Source organism: Erpetoichthys calabaricus, chromosome 3, assembly GCF_900747795.2.
Source record: "Erpetoichthys calabaricus chromosome 3, fErpCal1.3, whole genome shotgun sequence".
In the NCBI taxonomy this organism is placed as follows: domain Eukaryota; kingdom Metazoa; phylum Chordata; class Cladistia; order Polypteriformes; family Polypteridae; genus Erpetoichthys; species Erpetoichthys calabaricus.
In genome coordinates, this window is record NC_041396.2 from 34,449,053 (window position 1) to 34,472,975 (window position 23,923).

Consider the following 23,923-nt stretch of genomic DNA (forward strand, 5'->3'; position numbering starts at 1 on the left):
AATGTCAAGCTTTTACATGTTGAAAACAAGAGTGTGATGCCAAAATAGAAAGGTTCTGCATACTCTAGATGAGCCGCCAAAAGTGATACCATATATTCCGACTCCTAGAAGAATTGAAATAAGTAACTGCAGATCCTTATCTTTAACTTGATTTTGACTTGCATTTTATTTCAGAACCGAAGGTCCATGTGGTTCATTAGTAATAAAACAAAGAAAGAAATGAGACAATAGTTCAACTAACATGGAGCAAGATGGTGGTGTAACATTATATTGTTTATTTAAGCAAACACAGGAGGTGCCATGTGTCAGATGAAGCTGAAGGTGATCTAAAACGACAACAAACTTCACAATGGATGTGCTGTTTACTGGTGTGGAAAGAAAACTGACAGGGGAGTGTCAGCAACCAGCAGTACAGGCTAAACTACCTCAGTGGCAGAAAGAACGAGATACAACAAGACAAAGCCTTCACCTGGATGTGGCAGTATGGCGGTAGGTGGTGCACTGAGCTTTCTTTTTGCCTTTCTGTGTTGTGCGTCTGAAAATCTCATGAGAAAATATGAAAACACAATGAGGCCGCAGTTAGGGGAAATGACCAGACCGAGAAAAGCAGGTTTGAAAACTGAACACCTTGGCGTCTGCAAAAGCCACATTAGCTTTGTAGTGCAGGGCACAAAATATCCCACAAAAAGTGCAATCCTGAATGAAGTGGACATCGGAGTTTTCTTACATGTTTAAGGGGATAAACTCAGGATTAGATTAGATTGAAAGTCAGCGTCATAAAACTCAAAAGAACTCCTAGAGGATCACCTCCCTAGCTGAGGAGCCTTGCTGAAGGGCCTTTTGTAAAACTAATGTTATGATTCAGTTTCTTTTTAAAATATTCTTGGCTTTATGTCTTTTTTTTGTGATTTTGCTGTTGCCTTTTAGGTTTTGACTTACGCGGAGTCTGATTCTAAACTTTAAAAACATGACCTTAAATGACTTTCATTTCTTTCGTTTTTCAATACCATCCTGTAGTTTATAGATGCTGTCTTGTTTTTTATGAATGGTGGTCAGGTTGGCAGTCGTGACTCGTGACATCAGCAGTGCAACGTTATTAAAGGTCACCACCACGCATTCCTGGGTCATCTGAGATTTGGATACAATACTTTTACGTGTGTTGTGCTTTGCTTTTTGTTCTTTTGTCTAGGTATGTAAGTCACATTGGATAAAAATGTCTGCTAAGTAAATTCACGTCAATGCTTTTTAGTTTATGTTTTAGGCTTTGGCAAAAGATAGGGCTGACTTTTTGTTCTGAACATCACTAGGTTTCTGCTTTAGGTTTAATCTCCTAATCCTTATTTGAACGTGTCTCTGTCTGTTTCTTCATGCATAATATAATCTCACGTGACCCAGGAGTACGCAGCGGTGGCCTTTAAAGTCTTCGCACTGCTGATGTCACAAGAGGCAACCTACGAGCCGATTACCGTAGTCATGCACCAGAAAATGGCGTACCTTCAGAATGGGACTCCCATTGGGCTTTAGGTTCCTGTTTATGGTGTGTGCTGGTCATTCTGGTAAGGCCTGTTTCACAATGTTGTTACAAAAGAGCCTGCGTTTTGCTTGTTTTGAGCATACGACTGGATAACAGGCATGGAGATTATGTGACGCGAGTAACAAGAGATTTTGTTTTCTTTTTTCCATGGATGTTTTTCACATCATTTGCTGTTGTACAACACTGGTCACTTCACTTCAGTTGAATTATAAACTTTTATTCTGCATAAAAATGTTTTCTTATCCATAACTACAAATTACATGGGTTAAGTAACATATACAACAATATTATTTTTAGGTGGAGTATACCTTTAAGTAGATGAATTGTATCAGCTTTATGATTGGGGGCCAATTAACCCAATGCCCCCATAGATGATGCCTCAGAATACAAATCCATCCATCCATTATCCAACCCTCTTTATCCTAACTACAGGGTCACATGGGTCTGCTGGAGCCAATCCCACCCAACACAGGGCACAAGGCAGGAAACAAACCCCGCGCAGGGTGCCAGCCCACCACAGTGAATACAAATACAGCACCTCCATAATGTTTGGGACAAAGACACATTTTTTCCTTTCCTCTGCTCCACACTTTAAAATTACAACTCCAACAATTCAGACATCGTGATTAAAGATAGATAGATAGATAGATAGATAGATAGATAGATAGATAGATAGATAGATAGATAGATAGATAGATAGATAGTTTATTAGTCCCAAGAGGAAATTCACATACTCCAGCAGCACCTTACTGATACAAAAAAACAATATTAAATTAAATATTGATAATAATGCAGGTAAAAACAGACAATAACTTTATATAATGTTAACGTTTACCCCCCCGGGTGGAATTGAAGAGTCGCATAGTTTGGGGGAGGAACGATCTCCTCAGTCTGTCGCTGAAGCTGCTCCTCTGTCTGGAGGTGACACTGTTTAGTGGATGCAGTGGATTCTCCATAATTGACAGGAGCCTGCTGAGCGCCCGTCACTCTGCCACAGATGTTAAACTGTCATTTAAGGTCATGTTTTTAAAGTGTAGAATCAGACTCCGTGTAAGTCAAAACCTAAAAGGCAACAGCAAAATCACAAAAAAAGATATAAATCCATCCATCCATCCATTTCGCAACCCACTGAATCCGAACACAGGGTCACGGGAGTCTGCTGGAGCCAATTCCAGCAAACACAGGGCACAAGGCAGGAACCAATCCCGGGCAGGGTGCCAACCCACCGCAGGACAAAAAAGATATAAAGCCAAGAATATTTTAAAAAGAAACCGAATCATAACATTAGTTTTACAAAAGGCCCTTCAGCAATAGAGCCTGCCTTCCTCTCCAGTTTGTCCAGGCGTGAGGCGTCTTTCTTCTTAATACTGCCTCCCCAGCACACCACCGCGTAGAAGAGGGCACTCGCCACAACCATCTGATAGAACATCTGCAGCATCTTATTGCAGATGTTGAAGGATGCCAGCCTTCTAAGGATGTATAGTCGGCTCTGTCCTTTCTTACACAGAGCATCAGTATTGGCAGTCCAGTCTAATTTATCATCCAGCTGCACTCCCAGGTATTTATAGGTCTGCACCATCTGCACACAGTTACCTCTGATGATCACGGGGTCCATGAGGGGTCTGGGCCTCCTAAAATCCACCACCAGGTCCTTGGTTTTGCTGGTGTTCAGGTGTAGGTGGTTTGAGTCGCACCATTTAACAAAGTCATTGATTAGGTCCATATACTCCTCCTCCTGCCCACTCCTGATGCAGCCCACGATAGCAGTGTCGTCAGCGAACTTTATTTTTTTACATTGCAGACTTTCATTTAAGGGATTTGCATGCAATTCAGTTAGAGCATATTGAAATGACAACACTTTTTCTACTTGGTCCCCTCCTTTCAAGGGCACCATAATGTTTGGGACAGTTTGGTGTCTCAGGTGTTTGTAATTCCTTAGGTGGGTTTCATTGCTTCATAAGATACCTCGGCCTGCTTCTACCCTTATGAAGGCTGTAGTAGCCGTTGTTCAACATGAGAACAAGAGCTGTGCTAATAAAGTCAAAGAAGCCATTATGAGGACTGAGGAATAAGAATAAAACTATTAGAGACATCAGTAAAACCTTAGGATGACCGAAATCAACTGTCTGGAATATCATTAAGGAGAAAGAACACACAGCTGAGCCCTGAAATCACAAAGGTAGGCCAAGGAAGACAGAAGAATCCTCACTATGGTGAAGGTAAAGCCCCATACGCCTGTCTGACAGATCAGAGACAGACTTCAGGGGGCAGATGTGTCAGAGATGACTATCAGCAGAAGACTTCATGAACTGAAATACAGAGACCACACTGCAAAATACAAACCACTAGTTAGCCACACAAACAGGATGGCTAGGTTACATTTTTTTAAAAAGGACTTAAAAGAGCCTGCAGAATTCTGGGAAAAGGTCCAGTGGTCAGATGAGACAAAGATGAACCTGATCAGAGTGATGGCAAGAGCAGAGTGTGGAAACCAAAAGGAACTGCCCAAGATCCAAAGTAGACCACCTCATCTGTTAAATATGGCAGTGGGTGTATTATGGCTTGGGCATGTATGGCTGCCACAGGTCCTGGCACACTTCTCATTGATGATGGAACTGCTGATGGCACAATTAATTCTGAGGTTTATAGAAACATCTGGTCTGCTCAAGTTCAATAAATACCTCCCAACTCACTGGGCGGCACATCATTCTACAACAAGATAACGATTCAAACATACTGCTAAAGCAACACAAGAGTTTTTCAAAGCTAAAAAATGGAAAATTGTTGAATGGCCAAGCCAGTCTCCCAATTTAAAACAATTGTGCAGGCCTTCCATATGCTGAAGAGAAAACGTAAGGAGATAAGCCCCCAAAACAAGCAGGAGCTGAAGATGGCTGCATTAGAGGCTTGGAAGAGCATCACCAGAGAAGATCCTCAGCACCTGGTGATGTCTATGAATCACAGCCTTCAAGCAGTCATTGCATGCTGGGAATATGTGACAAAGTACAGAATATGACGGCTTCAATGGACTTGCCATTACTGTGTCCCAAACATTATGGTGCCCTGAAATGGGGGGGACCAAGTAGAAGAAGGGTCGTGAGTTCTACACAATTTGAATGAAATGTATGCAAATACCCTTAAATGAAAGTCTGCAATGTGCACTTTAATCAGGTCTGAATTGTTTGTTTTGTCATTTTAAACTGTGGATATTTAAGAAAAAGAAATGTGTCTTCATCCCAGGCATAATGGGAGGCACTGTAGTCTCTTATTTTTTCCTGTCCACTGCCACACACTGCAGCATCACTGAGACCACTGCAAACAATAATGGCTGCAAGGTGTTCCTCTATAAACCTTCTCTCCAAAGGTCTCCTCCAGCTTTTTCAAATCCTCTTGAAGCTTCTCTTCCTCATTGGTTGGCCTACATCTACTTGACCCTCTAGCCCCGCCCACACTACAAAGCACTCACAGACTGCTGCCTTCCCCTCCCACTTGAGAACAGCTGCCTGCCAGTAGCTACCATATGGGTACTGTTTGACTCATAACTCCATTACATGTTTTTAAAATTAATTTTCAGGGACTCTCAAAAATTGTGACTTTCCAAAGCATTACTTGGTTGAACTCAGACCTGCCTCTCCCAGCTCTTCCATATTTCATACCATGAATATAATCTGTTAGATGAAGCAAGCAGTATTTTGAAATTCTCTGTGTGGATGACATACTGTGTCCCATTAGGCCGCTGTATGAAGATTTGTGTGTACAGTTAACTTAACGGTCTCTGCAGTCTGGTCCATTTAAAATGACCTCCTATTAGTCCCCTATAATCAGTTACCTTATTTAAAGTAAATACAGTCATGTGCCAAGTTACAGCGCCATTTAGGACTGGCCATTTGGCTACATGTCAAATTGGCCATCTGTTGGTGTTCAGATCTTTACAATTTAGGCACTGTGGGTCTGGAGAAGTCTGCATGACCACCATCATCAAGTCCTTCCATGAGAACCCTAAATACAAAGAGGACTATTTCATTTATGTTAGGTAGAATGCTATGAGGGGGGACTGGGTGGTCTCGTGGCCTGGAACCCCTGCAGATTTTATTTTTTCTCCAGCCGTCTGGAGTTTTTTTTTGTTTTTTCTGTCCCCCCTGGCCATCGGACCTTACTCTTTTTCTATGTTAACTAATGTTGTCTTATTTTAATTTCTTATTTTGTCTTTTATTTATCTTTTCTTCATTATGTAAAGCACTTTGAGCTACTTTTTTGTATGAAAATGTGCTATATAAATAAATGCTGTTGTTGTTGGTGTGGGTCACCAGTATGCATTGTTTAACTCGGGGGTCTCCAACTCCAGTCCTGGAGAGCTACTGTGGCTGTAGGTTTTCATTCTAACCCTTTTCTTAATTGGTGACCAGATTTTGCTGCTGATTAACTCTGCCTTAATTTTAATTGATGCACAACTCGTCACAACTCAGGCCCCTTAATTATTTCTTGTTTCCTTAATTAGCAACCAAACAATATTAGGATGCAAAATGAATCAACACATAAACAATAACCTGCGTCCATCACACAATAACTGAAAATAAAGAAAGGTGAAGGCCTCAGTAACGATGATCTGCTCAGGTCCACAAAATATTTTGACAGTGCGCTTTAAAAAGAAATCAACAGTTTTGGCAATGTCTGTCATGGAAGAATGAGCACCATGGAAATAAATAATGGGTTTAATTAGCAAAGAGAATTGGCTTCAAGTTAAGAAACTGAATGAAGGTTGGAGTTTGAGGCCCCAACTTAGTTGGTCATCTCTTGGCTCACTTCACATCAAATTTATGTTTAGGTGCCGTATAAGGAAAAAAGAATCAATTAGGGGGTGGCACAGTGGTAGCACTGCTGCCTCACAGTAAGGAGACCCAGGTTCACTTCCCGGGTCCTCCCTGCGTGGAGTTTGCATGTTCTCCCTGTGTCTGTGTGGGTTTCCTCCCACAGTCCAAAGACGGGCAGGTTAGGTGCACTGGCAATTCTAAATTGTCCCTAGTGTCTGCTTGGTGTGGGTGTGCCCTGCAGTGGGTTGGCACCCTGCCTGGGATTTGTTCCTGCCTTGTGCCCTATGTTGGCTGGGATTGGCTCCAGCAGAACCCCATGGCCCTGTGTTAGGATTTAGCGGGTTGGACGATGACTGACTGTCTGAGAACATTGCGCAACAAAGTTTTTGCTTCTTGAACACTGTTGGGTGTTTCTTATAGATTTTTGGGTGCTGATCATGAATATCACATCAAAATTTACCCATCACGTAATGTTTCAGAGATGTCATGATTTTTTCTTATATTTGTATCCAAACATTTTCGCTCCCGTAAGTGACTTATCAACAACAGTTTGTGCAGCCTGGGCATTGAATCAGGTCAGGTTGGAAGCTGTTCTGTGGAAGTTGACATCCTGGGCAGGTCTGAACGAGCTTGACGCTGTCTCACATGCTATAAAGGTGGCTTGCATACAGCGATCCTGCTCATTTGGTTAATATACAGTAGATAGTTAGTGTGTATGTATAGTATCAGTATAGCAAAGTATAGTATCTGTAGCAATATAGCAGTAAGTAAGCTTGATGCTATAGACGTTTTGGTGTCTCGTCAATGTTGTAACAGCCGCGATACATTCTGCTATATCTGTGGCGAATATACAGTACACTTGTGCCTCAGAGACGTTGGATGACTGCTCTTGTGAAGAAAGCTTATCATCTGTATTTCGGCTGCAAAATTGGTGATCAAGACAAGGAATGGGCGCCTCACATGTGCTGTGCGACATGTGCTATCAGTCTGAGAGTCTGGCTCAGAGGCACTCGAAAGACGATGCTGCTTGCTGTTCCAATGATATGGCGAGAACAGAAAGACCATGTGACAGACTGTTACTTCTGTTTGACTAATGTGTCTGGTTTCTCTGCCAAAAACAAGAAGTCAATTGAATTTCCTAATCTTCCTTCAGCAATGAGACCTGTGCCAAATGACGACAGTCTTCCAATTCCGAAACCACCAGAGGATTGGACCTTAGACGAACCAGATGAAGAAACTGCAATGCAGGGTACTGACAGTGACATTGACGTGGATTTTGAACCGTGCTCTTCAGGCGATCCACATCTGATAACGCAGTCCGAATTGAACGATTTGTTCAGAGATTTCTGTCTGTGTTTCGAGGCCGACATCATGATATTACCAAATTTTTTGCACAAGTTGACAGTCTCTATTTCTGTTGTGACATTGAAGGATTGTTCTTGGCCTTGGGTTGTGATCACAACCCAGATGAGTGGTGTCTCGTCGTTGATTCATCAATGTTAAGCCTGAAAGCTGTTCTGCTACACAATGGCAATGTTCATCCTTCAGTACCTGTTGGCTATGCAGCACACATGAAAGAAACGTATGAGAATATGGAACTGTTGCTGAAGCACGTCCAGTATAGCAGGTACAACTGGAATATCTGTGGAGATCTTAAAGTCGTTGCTCTGTTACTAGGACTGCAGCTTGGCTATACAAAGTACAGTGGAACTTCGGGTCACAACCGTAATTCGTTCCAAAACTCTGGTCGCAACCCGATTTGGTCGTGACCCGAAGCAATTTCCCCCATAGGATTGCATGTAAATACAATTAATCCGTTCCGGACCATGCGAACTATATGTAAATATATTTTTTGTAAAGATTTTTAAGCACAAAAATAGTTAATTATACCATAGAATGGACAGTGTAATAGTAAACTAAATGTAAAAACATTGAATAACACTGAGAAAACCTTGAACTGAGAAAACTAACATTGCAGGAGTTCACGCTAATAGCCTTACGAACCGCTCGCTGTAAACACTTTTTTTAATGAGTTTTAAGCACAGGGAAAAAAATGAACATTTGAAAAATCCTTAATTTATACAAAAACTAACCATAAACAACCAAAAAAACTAACCTTGCATGAGTCGAATTTTGGCATGAAGGAAGTGAGCAGGAAGCTGGGTAGAGAGAAGGTTACAGTTTTGAGGTAGAGTCCCTCTGCACGATGCACGTCTCACCGAGATCAATGTACTACAGGGAGAGACTGAACACGTGCGGAAATCATCGGTGCGTCCAAACCGAAAGGGAAACGAAATAGCGCACAAAGAGTTCACAGCGAAAGCACACACGTCTGACCGAAAACAATGCAACACATGCGGAAATCATCGGCGCGTACAAACCGGAAGGGAAACTGGCTTGTTCGTCAACCGAATGTGTGGTTGTGAACAGATACAAAAGTTTGGCGAACTTTTTGGTCGTAACCCGATTTGTACCTGTTCAGAGACGTTCGTGAACCGAGGTTCCACTGTACTGTTGTTTCATCTGTGAATGGGACAGCCATGCCACTATTCTCGACAGAACTGGCCACTCCGTAAAAAGTTAGTTCCAGGACAGAAAAATGTGGCACATGAATTTGCTTGTCAACCCAGCAAAGATATTTTTGCCTCCTCTTCACATAAAACTGGGACTCGTGAAGAATTTTGTGAAAGCACTGAAAAAGGAAGGCAAAGTTTTTTGTTATTTAAGACAGATGTTCCCAAGAATAACTGATGCCAAGATCAAAGAGGGCATTTTTGTTGGCCCCCAGATCAGACATGTTATGAGTGACAAGCGGTTTTAAGATCTGTTAGTTGGGCCAGAAAAAATGGCCTGGAAAGACTTCAAAGACGTTGTTGACAATTTTCTGGGTAAATACAGAGCCCTAAACTACATTCAGCTGGTAGACAAACTTCTCAAAGCATACAAGACAATGAAGTGCAACATGTCACTCAAGATTCAGTTCCTCCACTCACACTGGACTTCTTCCCCACAAATCTTGGTGGTTTCAGTGACAAACACGGTGAAAGGTTTCAGCAGGGCATTGCTACAATGGAGAAACAATACCAGGGCAACTGGAATCAGTCAATGCTGGCGGACTACTGTTGGACACTGCAACGTGATGCACCAGACATTGAATACAAAAGAAAATCAGGAGCAAAACACTTTTAATTCTGTTGAATTTAATAGCTTATGTGAAACATAAACGTGACTAAATACGTCATTGCCAGTAAACGTATAAATGTCTATTTCTCAGAGTTCCTACGTGATCAATAAAACCAAAACTATATTTGTGCATTCCCAGTAGGTACCTGTCACAATCAGCCAAGACTTTTCAGGAAGCAAGACTTTTCAAAAAAATTGTTGTGCAGTGGAATCAATCAGGCGGTCAGAGTCTCGTGAAAAGTCAATTAAAATAAAGGGAAATAGTTAATTAGCAGTAAAAACTGGTCACTAATTAAGAAAAGAGTTAGATTGAAAACCTGCAGCCACAGTAGCTCTCCAGGACTGGAGTTGGAGACCCCTGGTTTAACTGCTGGGATTGCGTAGCACACACCAATCTTCAAGTCTTGGCATCCACACATCGGGAATCTCAACCATGGTGTCACTCCTCACTTTTGGTTCGCAAGTTGCCACCAGTGGGTCATGGGTTGACATTGCTGGTTATGAGTGGGTTGTATTGGGTCACCTAAGCCAGTGCTTCTTAACCATAGTGAGCGACAGGTTGCCATTATTGGTCCGCAAGTGGGTTACCAAAGCCTGTGTTTCTTAACCACAGCGTGTGTCGTGGTTTGCTTTCATTGGTTTACGAGTGAGATGCAGTGGATCACCCAAGCAATTGACTGTGCTGCACGGTGTTTCTATGTGTCTGCTCATATCACTAAGGCAAGATGTAATACAGAAACTGGAGTTCCCAGTATTTATATACACACTAGGACAAATACAGCATTGAAAAACCTTTAAGTGAGACATCTTAGCCTGGAGAGGTCTATTCATTTTTACATCTAAGATTCATTTAGCAAGAGAGGAGAACAATGTATAGTCAAGATCTTCTGATAACTGTCCAACAATGTCTTTTGAAGTTTCTGATGAGTTTTTCAGCACAATGTGGATCTGTAGTCGGGTTGCCTGTGTCAGTCCGAGAGATGCAAACAATCCTCATACCTGGCCATTAAACTCTTGTCTGTATTGTTTCTGTTGTCTCTATTGTCTCATGTTGTAATGAGTTACATTTTAACATGAGTTTAACTTCCCATTATTTTCTCTCTTGCTGTGTTCTAAAGTTGCCCATAAGCCCTGTGACTTTAAAGTCCCTCTCACAGTGTCCATGGCTGTTAAAGGAACATGGGTTATCAATGAACTTAACAAAGCAAACTGGGTTATGGGACCAAAGGTTGAGAAACACTGGTGCAACGAAAAGAAAAGCAGGCTGAATGCTTAAGAATTAGCCAGGTGGAGTAGAGCCGATCGATACAAATCTTAAAGGACCTTCCAAGAGTCAGAAAACATACAAGACCCTGTGAAATAATAATAAAAGATTTATTACTGTGGCTGGTTTTGGCAATTTCTACAACATTATTGTTTTCTTATGGCCCTCGGTTGTAAATATGAATGGCGTCAACTCAGTTAGCAGTAAATTAGCGCATGACTGAACTGTCTAAGTCTCTTTTTCTCATTTGTGCAACACAGGACATAACAAATAAAACTATAAATGTACCTCATTGCTACTGTGCTTTAAATTGTAGGAACTCATAAATTTTATATCAATAATAATTTATGGTTTGTGAGTACAAGCAGCTGAAATAAGGTTCCTGCACAGGGTTGCTGGACTGAGTAGTTCTAAAATGAAGTGCTGCGTCTGTGGACTGAGAGTTGGCAGTCATGGTGCTCTGAGCCTACTCCCTGGGTGACTCCATTATGGAGTAGATGCTGTAAGAGAGAAGAGGCAGGACATGCTTTCTTTCTGTTAGCGAAATTTGGGAGGACTTTAGAAGTCTCCAGGATGAGTTGCAAGCTGTGGCCGTTAGCCCTGTCTGCTCCATTCAGCCAGCAGCCATTGTGACTTTCATTGGGATAAGCTGATGATGAGTTAGGTGTCTTAGTAGAATAAAGATAAGCAATAAATGGTATAATTTTTCAACCAGATAACATTTGACCTTATCATCAATCAATTAGATGACAGTTTAAAGTGTATCTCATGAACATCCCCTACTGCTTACAGATGCATTTCTTCATGTTAGCAGACTTTTGTTAACCCAGAAGTAAAGAGGAAATGATGACGATGACTTATGTAAGGGGACTGTTGAAAAAGTAAGCGCAGAAGTGTGGTGCTGGTCAGTGCAGGATTTACGTATAAGCTACACAAGCTATAGCTTAGGGCCCCCGCCTTCTTGGGGGCCCCCAAAGCAAATTGTCCGAGTGAGCAATTGTCATATATACTTAAATATACTACAGCATTATTTGTCCCAATCAGGCCCGGCCTTAGGCATAGGCGAAGTAGGCAACCGCCTAGGGCCCCAGCGTCCGGGGGGCCCCGGATCGACTCCTTGGTCTAATTTTCACGCATTTCACAGAGCTTCCAGGGGGGCTCCGCCCCCCCTCAGGGGGCCCCTGGACCCCCCTTTCGCCTAGGGTCCCATAATACCTAAGACCGGGCCTGGTGCTTGGGCATCATCGCTTCCAGGATCCTGATTCAGATCTGCCCTGGTGACTACCTGTGTGGTGTTCACACATTCTCCCTGCGTTCAGATGCTCTTAGCATACACAAGAACAGGACGTGCTTCAGGAAAAGAGAAAGACTTGCGTGCTCCTACCACACTGGGAGCACATGCTGTATATAAATGGACACACATACGGGAGGAAGTCTGTTTTTTTTTTTTCAAAATCCATCCATCCATCCATTTTCCAACCTGCTGAATCCGAACACAGGGTCACGGGGGTCTGCTGGATCCAATCCTAGCCAGCACAGGCCGCAAGGCAGAAGACAAACCTTGGGCAGGGCACCAGCCCACCGCAGGGCGCACACACACACACACCCACTAGGGACATTTTAGAATCGTCAATGCATCTAACCTGTATGTCTTTGGACTATGGGAAGAAACTGGAGTACCCAGAGGAAACCCATGCAGACACGAGGAGAACATACAAACTCCACACAGAGAGGACCTGGGAAGCGAACCCGGGTCTCCTAACTGCGAGGCAGCAGCGCTACCACTGCGCCGCCCTCCTGACAAACCTCTACGTATAAAACTCATCGAAGTCACTGCACATTTTTTTTTTTCCTTCGCCTGCTAGTACATTGTTCCAGGTGCCCACGATTGCTCCACCAGCATTGGCAGCTGCTCATGTGAGCAAGCAACAATAAATCCTTTATTTCTGTTGTGGGTACTTTACATGGCAACTGAATTCTTCATGGGAATATTATACCTGTGACGAAAGTTTTGCCACTCCTATGGTGACATGTAGAGGAAGAATTATCAGATTTGCATATAACAGCCTTTGTTAACTCTTCGTGATTACCGAAACAATCCTAAGTAATAAGAACAGGCAGCTCTGGGACAATGTGAAGGCCATTCTGGTTCTGTGCTGCCCCAGCTGCTTTTCAGAGGCATATGTGACCCAGATCAGGCAGGGTCTGACGTCAGTCCCTTATAGTATTCCTCATCAGCAGGGCCGCAGCTCCGCAGAGAGCCTGTTCAACAACACTAGTCTTGCATTTTCAGTTTGAGTGCAGGCTGCATTACCACCAGGAGAGCAACAGCCTACGTGAACAAGCAAACTGATGTTCTGACATTTTACTGTGAGCATATTTGGACCTTTGATCACTCTGAAAAATCTAAGAGAGTTTTAATTAGAGCTCACCCTCTTTTGTCTTCTCTTATCAGGGTATGAGGCAAGAATAAAATAAAAAATATGTATCTAAATGTACTCTTGTGTATTTTTTGGTGTTTAATGTTGATGTTGTCAGGTGTCAGAATGAAGCAGACATGTCATCTTTGTGAAAATGTGTATAATGAACTTTAACTCTTTAGGATTCACAGTGGCACAGTTTTAGTTGTGCTATTTCACATCTTCAGAGAGTTGGGTTCAAATCTCAAGTCGATTTTGTGTTCTCCTTGTGCCTGCTTGGGTTTTTCACTCATCAGTCTACAAACTTTGAGCTGTACTTTCAGTGACATTTTTTTATTATAGTCATAATTCAGCATCAAACTTCAAAGATACTGAAAATAAAATATACAGCTTCATAGCATACAGTATACTTTCAAAAATGAAATTGTGTACCTTTTATTAATTATGCAGGTAATTTTTCAGTGGATAGCAATGTCTAAACCATCTTTATTAAAGTACATCTGGGCCCTTTTATGGCATCACATGTCAATTAATGTGACTCCTGTGTCTTCAGAGGTGGTTGGTAGGGTGGGATGGGAGGACCAGAAACCCCATGAAGACAAGGAGAGAACGTAGACGCTCTCCACAGATGGGACCTGAGCTGTTCCTTTTCCTTAGATGTGCTAACCACTGCACTGGGGCCCAATAAAGGCCAAATGGTGAACTAAGCAGAGCCCAACAGTGAAGCCCCCTTAGCCCTTCCATTGCTCAACTGACACGACATTGAGACTCAATAAAAGCTGAGGGTGAAATAAAAGATTATAATTAAGAGACCATTCCGCAGGCCAGATGCCTCAACAACTACTGTGTATTAAGTATTACGTTTTTTTTTTAAATTTTATTCTATTTATTTAACATTAAACAGAAGTTAGACAAATTAGCACATTGTTTACTATGGCAACAGATAAAATGATAATTTTCAAGATGTTTATATACTTTTTTTATAAACCTGTCATATGGGAAAAAATGCAGGTACAACAATTTACTGAAACGTTTTAATTACACTCCTAAAGGTTATAATATCTGATAATATTAGATTAGATTAGATAAACTTTATTAATCTCAAGGGAAATATAAATGCATACATCCGCAGAAACAGAAAAAAACAAAGATACAGACTCATAGGACAGATAAGACAATCAATGAATAATGTATTTTGTGCAAAAATATCAAAATGAACTTAAAGAGTATCGGCATTTAGTTTGGGGCATTGGGAGGAAGCATTGAATTTCCTGATAGCAGTGGGCAGGAACTGACCCCCAGAAACACTTCTGAGCACACCGTGGTGGAATGAGCCTGTGGCTGAATGTGCGCCGAGAGAGCGCCACCTGGAGGGGATGGAGGGTATTTTTCCCGATGGCATTCAATTTTACCACCATCCTTTTTTCCACAACAGCTTCCCATGTGTCCAGGGTTCACACTGTGTTGGAGCAGGCTGTCCTGATAAGTTTGTTCAAGTATTGTGCTTCATTTGTGCACAGGTTGCTTCCCTAGAAGACCACAGTGTGGGACACCACACTGACTACTATGGACTGGTAGAACATTTCCAGCAGCTTGCTTCATCCATCAACAGACCTGAGACTCCTTAGGAAGTTCAGTCTGATCTGATCCTTCTTGTCCAGCGCCACTGTGTTGTCAGACCAGTCCAGTTTGTTCTTTATTTGAACCCCCAGGTACTTGTAGCTTTGTACCACTTCCATGTCGTCCCCCTGAATGGTAACTGCTCTCAGAGGCTTCTTGGAATGTCTGAAGTCCACCAGCAGTTCTTTGGTCTTGCTGATGTTGAGTTGCAGGTTGTTGTCCCTACACCACAAAACAAAGTCCTTCACAACCTTCCTGTTCTCTGACTCATATCCGTTATCAACACAGCCTATGATGGACGAGTCATCTGTAAGTGGCAAGTGCTGCTATGTGCAAGACGTCTGTCATGTAGAGAGGGTGAACAGGAAATCTCTAATGAAATTATCTGATCTTTAGAGCATGCCTTTCAATTTTGAAAAAAATATGTGTATACTCATAATGGAGAAACATTGTATGACACAAGACATCTTTTATTTCATATCTTGTAACCTAGTATTTCAACATCCAGGAATCCAAAGATACAAAATGATGCTTATTGTTGCCTACTTATAACTTTATTTATACTTTAAAAAGTTTTCTCCTACTTGTTTTTAATCCTTTGGTCAAGCCTTCAAACTAATCTTCATATATCACATAATTGTTCTGTGGAGATTTTTATTATTCTTGAGCAGAGAAAATTAATGCTCATTTGTGCAATTTGTGACCATTAATGTTAAAAGCAAATGCAAAATATTTGACTAAATCAACAAACTGTGTGTGGCAGTAAAAGAGTATTTTTTTCCCCCTAGATTAAAAACAAATGATTAAGAAAATGTGTGAAATTTGAACTGTTTGCTTCTTTTAACAACTCTGAGCATGAAACACAGAACAATCTTATGGAGGACACTCCGGATTTTTGAATCTCTTCCACCAAATGTAAAGTAAAATTTACAATGAGGTTTTGAAATAATACCCAAGTGAAGCTGGATTACACAGCTACTAAATATTTAAGACTGGAAAGAGTAAATGTCAACCACAGGAGTATCATTGGCTGTAACCTTTTTTCATTAGCCGTCCTGTATTACAGCTGTTTAATGAAGTAAGCAGGTGGGCCATCGTCCAGCTTATCATCTTTTCCACCTTCCGCTTTTCACAGGTCAGTTCAGTTTATCTTCATGGAGTGCATCAAACCCATATCAGAAATCTACAGCTGTAAGATACTGAAAGTAAATAACATAACATTTAAAAGTACAACATTTAACCCCTTCTTGATTTCCTTTATTTTTTCAAATGATTGACAGTTTTTTTTGGCCTTTAACACAAGCATAATATTAGATAAAGAGCATCCAAGTGAACAAACAACATATGTCCTTTGAACACATAAACTGTTCAAAGACAGAGGTTATTTTAATAGCTACTCCTTCATCTATACAAGAAGTCAGGAGTGGTCTCCCCTAGACTTTCTCGTATACTCATATATGGGGATGGATATTTGAGAAGTAAACCGCAAGACAATGATTATATTTTTATATTATCTACATTAAAGAACCATCAACAACAAATCAGATCAAATTAATAATATATTGAACAATTATTGTAAAAGTAAGGTTGAATAAATCAGACTGCAGCTGCAGGAATAAAAAAAAGAAAAAATAATCGTATATGTGTTCAGGTACAGTACCACTTCTGGTTAGCAGAAATAGCCCAAAAGTTGATAGAAATCCACGTTTTGTACCTGATACTTGTATGCAAAATTTGTTTGAAGTGAAGTGAAAACGTGCACACTCACACACACAGACACAGGGAGAACTAAATCGTCGAGATTCATCAAAATCTTGAAACAGAAGTTTTAGAGGATTCCAATATTTTCCCTATACAGTGGGACCTTGGTTCACGGCCATAATTCGTTCCAAAACTCTGGTCGTAAACCGATTTGGTCATGAACCGAAGCAATTTCCCCCATAGGATCGTATGTAAATACAATTAATCCGTTCCAGACCATATGAACTGTATGTAAATATATATATATTTTTTACATTTTTAAGCACAAATATAGTTAATTAAACCATAGAAGCATAGCCATAGCACAGCGTAATAGTAAACTAAATGAAAAAACCTTGAACAACAGAGAAAACTAACACTGCAATAGTTCGCGTTATAGCTCTACCAACCGCTGGCTAAAAACACTTTTTTTAATGAGTTTTAAGCACAGGGAAAAAAATTAACATTTGAAAAAATCCATAATTTAATAAACCACCAAGAAAAGTAACACTGCAACAATGCACGCTACGAACCGATCGCTGTAAACAGAAGTGAAAACAAAAACAAGCCCAGTGCATTCTTTAACTGCCTTCCTACCTTATGCGTCCAGCTCTCTCTCTTGCGCTGCCTGTGCGTCTGCTTCTCTCTCTCTCGCGCTGCCTGTGTGTGTGCGTGTCACGTGCTCTCCCTCTGTCTCTCTCACTCGCGCTGCCTGTGTGTGTGCGTGTGTGTGTCGCGCTCTCTCGCTCTCTCTCTCTCTTGCTCGCTGCACAGGAAATGCACAGGGAGAGACTGAACATGTACAAACCGAAAGAGAAATGGCTTGTTCGTATACCGAGTGTGTGGTCGTGAACCGAGGCAAAAGTTTGGTGAACTTTTTGGTCGTAAACCAATTTGTACTTGTACAGAGACGTTTGTGAACCGAGGCTCCACTGTACTTCGTATACGAGAAAGTCAGGGAGGTCTAAAACGTCAAGATTCATCAAAATCTCAATATCAAATTTTTGGACGATTATAATATTTTTCTTGTACTTCATATACTAGAAAGTAAAAATGAATCATTTTAGTCTGTCTGTTGATAGTATTCAGACATCACCTACCACTAATGCCCATGGTCTTGGAGTTTTTTTTGACAGTCAGCTCACATTTCAGACACAGAAAAAAAAAAATACCAAAATTTCCTTCTTTCACCTTTGTAATATTGTAAGACTCTGATCATGTCTGTCACAAGCTGCTGCTGAAAGGCTTGTTCATACCTTTAGTAGCTCTCGTTTAAATTATTGTAATGCACTTCTTTTCGGTCTACCAGCAAATTCCCTTCTGAAGCTCCAGTATGTGCAAAACTGTGCTACTTGGATTCTTAACTCTCACACCATCGACCATCACATCATCCCTGTAATCTCATATTTACACTGTTCATGAGTCAATTCAAAACACTTATTCTTACATACAAAGCAGCCTCTCATTTCATTTGTGACCTTATCAAATCCTACATTCCCTTGCACTCTCTCCATTCTGCTGGCTCTTTCATCCTGCAGCAGTCACACTGTCAACTGAAATCCGCAGAAGGGGGAGCTTTACCGGTAGTGCTCCCTGCTTATGGGATGCCCTGCCAGTAGGAATAAGAAATGTTCCAACTCAAGGTCCTGATGGCTTACCCAGTTGTGTTTTAGAAAAAGACATTTTAACCCAGTTGGCTCCTTTATTTATGACCACATTTATAGAAGTTAATTTACCCCAAACATTCTGCCAAGTGTAACTGTTTTTCCAAAGAAAAATGTGCTTCATATAGACTACAATGTGCTTCATATAGACCAGTTTCATTCCTTAATAACGATGTTAAGATTCTAGCAAAAGTCCTGTCTAGGAGGACTAAGAAAGTGCTTCCCTCAGTAATATCACAAGACCCAGCCAGATTTATTAAAGGCAGACATTTTGCCTCAAACCTAACACAATATTAGCTTATTGAAGTGAAAATACCTGTGTTATTATTATTCCAGCAGCAGTAGGTGTAAGGCAAGTAGCATGCATACCAGGGTCCTTGCAGGGCTCACTTGCATTGCTAAGTTAGACAGGAGTTTGCAATTCAGTAACAGAAACCTATACATAAAAACATTTATAAAACACAATAAAATGATCACAGCCATTGTGCTTATTTTCAAATTCACGGTGGCCAATGATGATGTCTTATTTTGCTCAGTTTAGGGATATTGGAGAGTTTTGACAAAGGAGAACTCCAGAAAATTTCTTGCATGTGTAAACACGGATTATTAAGAAACAAGTTTCTGTCTTAATCTAGTTATTCACCTTAATCCAATTATGTATGTGCATGTGAACGCACCGAGTGTTACAAAAATACTTAATAAACAAAAATGTGGTAACTCACTCTTGGATGAAGTGACTAAAAAAAAAAACATGAAATAACTCATATCAGTTAACTTGGTGGCTAAATGTACCCAAATCTTACACCATGCATACTTTTTCTAACTTGTGCATTTTGTCATTTACTATTTATTTTAAAAAAATGCATTCTATTGTTTTGTTATACCTTATAGTGCTTTGGGTTAAGTGTATTATAAAAAATGTATAATTATTATTAGTTATTATAATGCCATTCATTGAATGAACAAACATATCCGACTGTACATTGAAGATTGACTGAACACTCTTCTTCTGCCACTCATTTGTCAGACTCCTTATGTAGTGTACTTACTCTGAACTACATACTGTGTGTTTGTGTTAAGAAGGCCAATTTTCCTTAATAGCTGGTCAAAGCACACAAGCAAACACATAATGGGGGACTGGAGTTGAGAACAGACCACCACAGAAATGAAGCAGAGACTGTGATGGCTTTTAAAAGTTACCTAGATGATCTATTCGGCCAACTGAGGTATTAGATAACAAACAAGTCTGAAGGACTGAAGGGTTGCCTCTTGACCCAGCATGTGTATGCCCAATTTTAGAGGTGTGTGTCCCCTGCTACTCAAGGCCATTATTCTTATTCATCCAGACCACAACATTGCTGGATGCTTTCCCTGTGAGATCGCATGTGACTGACTTCACTTCTTGTCATTTATCACCCTGGGTAGAGAACCACAATGTCTAGAAATTTTGACACATTGGAAACTTTGTCTTATGGTCTTCAGGGTGCATATAATGCATTTTAGGTCCTTACAGCTTCAAAGGGCAAGGCAGGGCAAACAAGTGGTGCTGAGCTTGGCACAGTTACTCTAAGGTGGGCATGGAAGTTGGGAAACAGGATGAATGTTTGAAGACATTGATGTTTATGCAATAATAGTTTCTGGATGACAAATTAATGAGTGCTGCTAATGACACAGTTATGCTTTGTGCATGTACACCTTCAGCACGAATGCTGCAATACCTGTTTGCCTGAGGGTGCGGCATTTTACAGTGTTACCATTTATCAGCAGTCAGTTCTTGCACAAGCTAAGTAATCGAAATTGTAACTCCTCCCCTGCCAGTCACACACTCCTGGCAGCAATGCCATCTGATTGCCATCTCGAATATCATGTAACTGAACTGGCCTTTGTAAACATGCCCTTCTTTTCCTTGGAATTGTGCTTATCTGGTGCAACGTTGTGCAGGTAACCATAAGAGCGCATATGAAAAATGGTTTTGTGCCAGTTGACCTTATTATGAGGTTGTCTATTTGGCACCAGGAACAGGTGACTGCCAACAGCCAGCCTCTGTCTTATCAAATGTTTTTAGTATCAGTTTATTGAGCTGACCAATTCAAGTGGCCCAGTTGATGACTCAATATATTTTTATGACTACCCCGTGATTTTCTGGACTATAGTACCATTAAATCAAATACAGAGACTGTCACTGGCACATATGTTCATTTCACCGTAATTGCGTCCTGCCTGATCCTGACAGTGCTGGCAGTGTTGAGAAGCTATACACCATCCAGGGTTTAGCCGCCTGGAAAGACCACTGGTACTTGTTCACTTCTAAGCAGTTGTAACTGCTGCCATGGGTGATCATTTTGGGAGACTTATCAAAGATTTAAATTTGCGTAATCAGACCCACTGATGAATGCTAATAATGCCACCATTTTCAAATTTCTGCAACCTGAGTGCAGATGGATTCTGTGATGTACACCGGATTATGTGTTGAGGCAGTGGTGGGGATTGAACAGGCAGCTTCACGCTTTAGCCCTAAACCACTGGGCCTCTTCTGTACACCTTCACGTCAGTACTCTCTTGTCCTCATGCCTCACATTTGTGCAGCCATTCCCCAAAGACGTAAATATGAACATTAATAGAAGGTTGGAGGAACCATAATGGGCACAGGAATGGGAAGTGAAGGGGCAAGGGTTCTACCGCACCACCATAGGCATGAAGGGCTAACCCAGATCATATCGCACTTCATACTGGCCAAGCAGAATTTCTGAGTTTGTGGGAGTCCAGAGGAAGCAGGAAGTTGTTGGCCTTTAGACCTTTTATATGGAAAACATCAGCTCTACTGACATCTCATCCAGGATTGGGCCTAATGTTCCCAGGAAGGGAACCAGGCACTGCATCCCTGAAAGAGATGAAGCAAGTTCACAGATGGGTGCAAAATTACAGTTTCAGTTTTTTATGGCCCTTTGACCACCAACTTGGAACCCATCTAGGGTTGTTTCTGCCGTACCTTTAATGCTGTTGGGAAGTCTTCAGCCCACAGGTTGTCATAAATCGTGGAATTTAAAATTTGTTAAATTTGTTTTTTAACCCCCTCCTTAATTTTGAAGTCTCAATATTTTTTGTGAGTAACAGATTCATAATATTGTATTTATTTAAAATTTGGACTTTTGTGTTCGGCTATTAAGAATTAATTTGTATTGTTTCATTGCCATATTATGGTGGGGTGCCAACATTTTGTGCTGCTGTCATTGAGACAAAGCAACAGTTGTGACAGTCGTCCCGGAGTTTAACACTATAAAGATCATCATGATAGATGTGTCAACATCTGAGTTTTGAGGATAACTAAACAACCATTTGTGCGTTAGGAGTTTATCTTGATTCACCATCTTCCAAGCAATGTGCACAAGTGATTATAAAGGCAAATAAAATGTTAGTTGTCAAAACTGTTCAATGTAAATTAAGGGATGTTATGTTTAGACAATGTAAACTACTGGTGAGAAGTCATCTGGAGTGTTCTGCGTAGTTCTGGTCACCACGTTCCAAGAAAAACATAGCAGCACTTGAAGCTGTGCAGAAATGAACATCCAGGTGCATAAGGACATGTTGTACTGTGACAGACTCGGAGAATTAAACCTGTTTAAACTCGAGCGGAAGACACTGTGTGGGGACCTCATCCATGACTTTAAAATTCTCAAAGGCATCAAAAAGGTAGATCAGGCAGAATTCTATCATCTTAAGGATGAATCCCATACTTGAGGACACCAGTAGAAATGAAGGGGAAGTGAATTTAGGACTGAAGCCAGGAGGCATTTCTTTATGCAAAGAATTATGGGAATCTGAAACAAACTACTGAGACATGGAATACAAGCAGATACCTCGACAATGTTTAAAACATTTCTGATTAAGATATTGAGACAACTTAGCTATTAGCTTAACAAGTGAGATTTACGGACTGAATAGTCTCCTCTCCTTTGTAACATTTCTTATGTGTTTTTGTGTGTATAGCAGTGCTATTTTAATTTCCCAGCTTCTGACTTTTGTTTCTTATTTTGATCTTTGGCTTTCAGTTTTTAATTAGATTAAATATAGGCTGGGCGGCACGGTGGCGCAGTGGGTAGCGCTGCTGCCTCACAGTTGGGGGACCAGGGTTCGCTTCCCGGGTCCTCCCTGCGTGGAGTTTGCATGTTCTCCCCGTGTCTGTGTGGGTTTCCTCCGGGCGCTCCGGTTTCCTCCCACAGTCCAAAGACATGCAGGTTAGGTGGATTGGCGATTCTAAATTGGCCCTAGAGTGTGCTTGGTGTGTGGGTGTGTTTGTGTGTGTCCTGCGGTGGGTTGGCACCCTGCCCAGGATTGGTTCCTGCCTTGTGCCCTGTGTTGGCTGGGATTGGCTCCAGCAGACCCCCGTGACCCTGTGTTCGGATTTCAGCGGGTTGGAAAATGGATGGAAAAAATGGATAAATATTGGCTTGATTCTTTGCTCCAACTCATGGCTTGTTTAACATTTTCTCTCCTGGCTACTTCCATTCATTCCATTTGTCTTTATTAGAGCAAAGCACATTTCTGAACTAGATTGTGGTTTAACTTTACATCATTTACGTATGACATATTGAAGAATGACCCCTAGTTCATCACTCCCTGCAATGAAATCTGCAGTACAACTATGAGAGTAACCCAGAGAGCCACAATTGCTGAGAGGAAATGGGGTACTGATGGTGTGTCTCTGTTTGTCTGTATATGAATAGTCAGTCACCAACCAGCCTGTTTTGAGCACAGATCAGTACGAGAGCAGCTTGAGGCAGCTGTAAACTGCGTAGCATGATGGGGCACTGTCTTCTAGCACCACTATATCCATGTGTCCTTTGTCCTGTAAGTACGATCTGATCTGATCATATCTGATCTGATTGTGAATTTCCCCTTGGAATTAATAAAGTATCCTATCTATCTATCTATCTATCTATCTATCTATCTATCTATCTATCTATCTATCTATCTATCTGATCTTCCTCAGATGTGTATAGTTGTTAGCTAACCAGACATGCTTGATGGACTTAATGAATTTGTCTCATTTCTCTTATGTTTAATTTACAATGCCTCATTAGAGGTCACAGCTTGCGTCTGTATCTAATCACTTTCTTCATTTTTCCTGTTAGCTAACAAACGCCTGCAATTTCATTTTCCTACATTACTGTGTGACTGACTCAGCCCCAGTATTTGTTTGCGTAAGAAGAAGAAAGCATGAAGACAATGGCATCCTGAAATTTCACACTTTAGCTATCTGGCAGGTGTCCCAAAGCCCAGCCCTTCTTCCACTTGACTTACTATGCCTACAGTTTCTTGAGAAAAGTGTCATCAACCTGAGCTCAACACAAATGAGTAATGCATGGAAAATGTACCCACTTGTGGGAGGTAAGAGGACAGACGCAGCATCACCTGGATTCCACACTTAGTGTATCTCTATATTGGAAGTTAATTTTCATTCTGTCATTTACCAACTCTGCCAAATTCAATGCAAGTTTCAGGATGCCAGAAAATGTCAGACACAAGGCAGTAATCAATTACCCTCAACAGGTCATCGGTCAGCACAAGGGCCTACTCACTTGCACATGATGAGCCAATTTAGTGCGTATATTCAATTAATACAAGAAATGGTAATAGTAATATTATAAATAACCTAATGAGAACACAAGCAGTCTGGAGGACTGTAT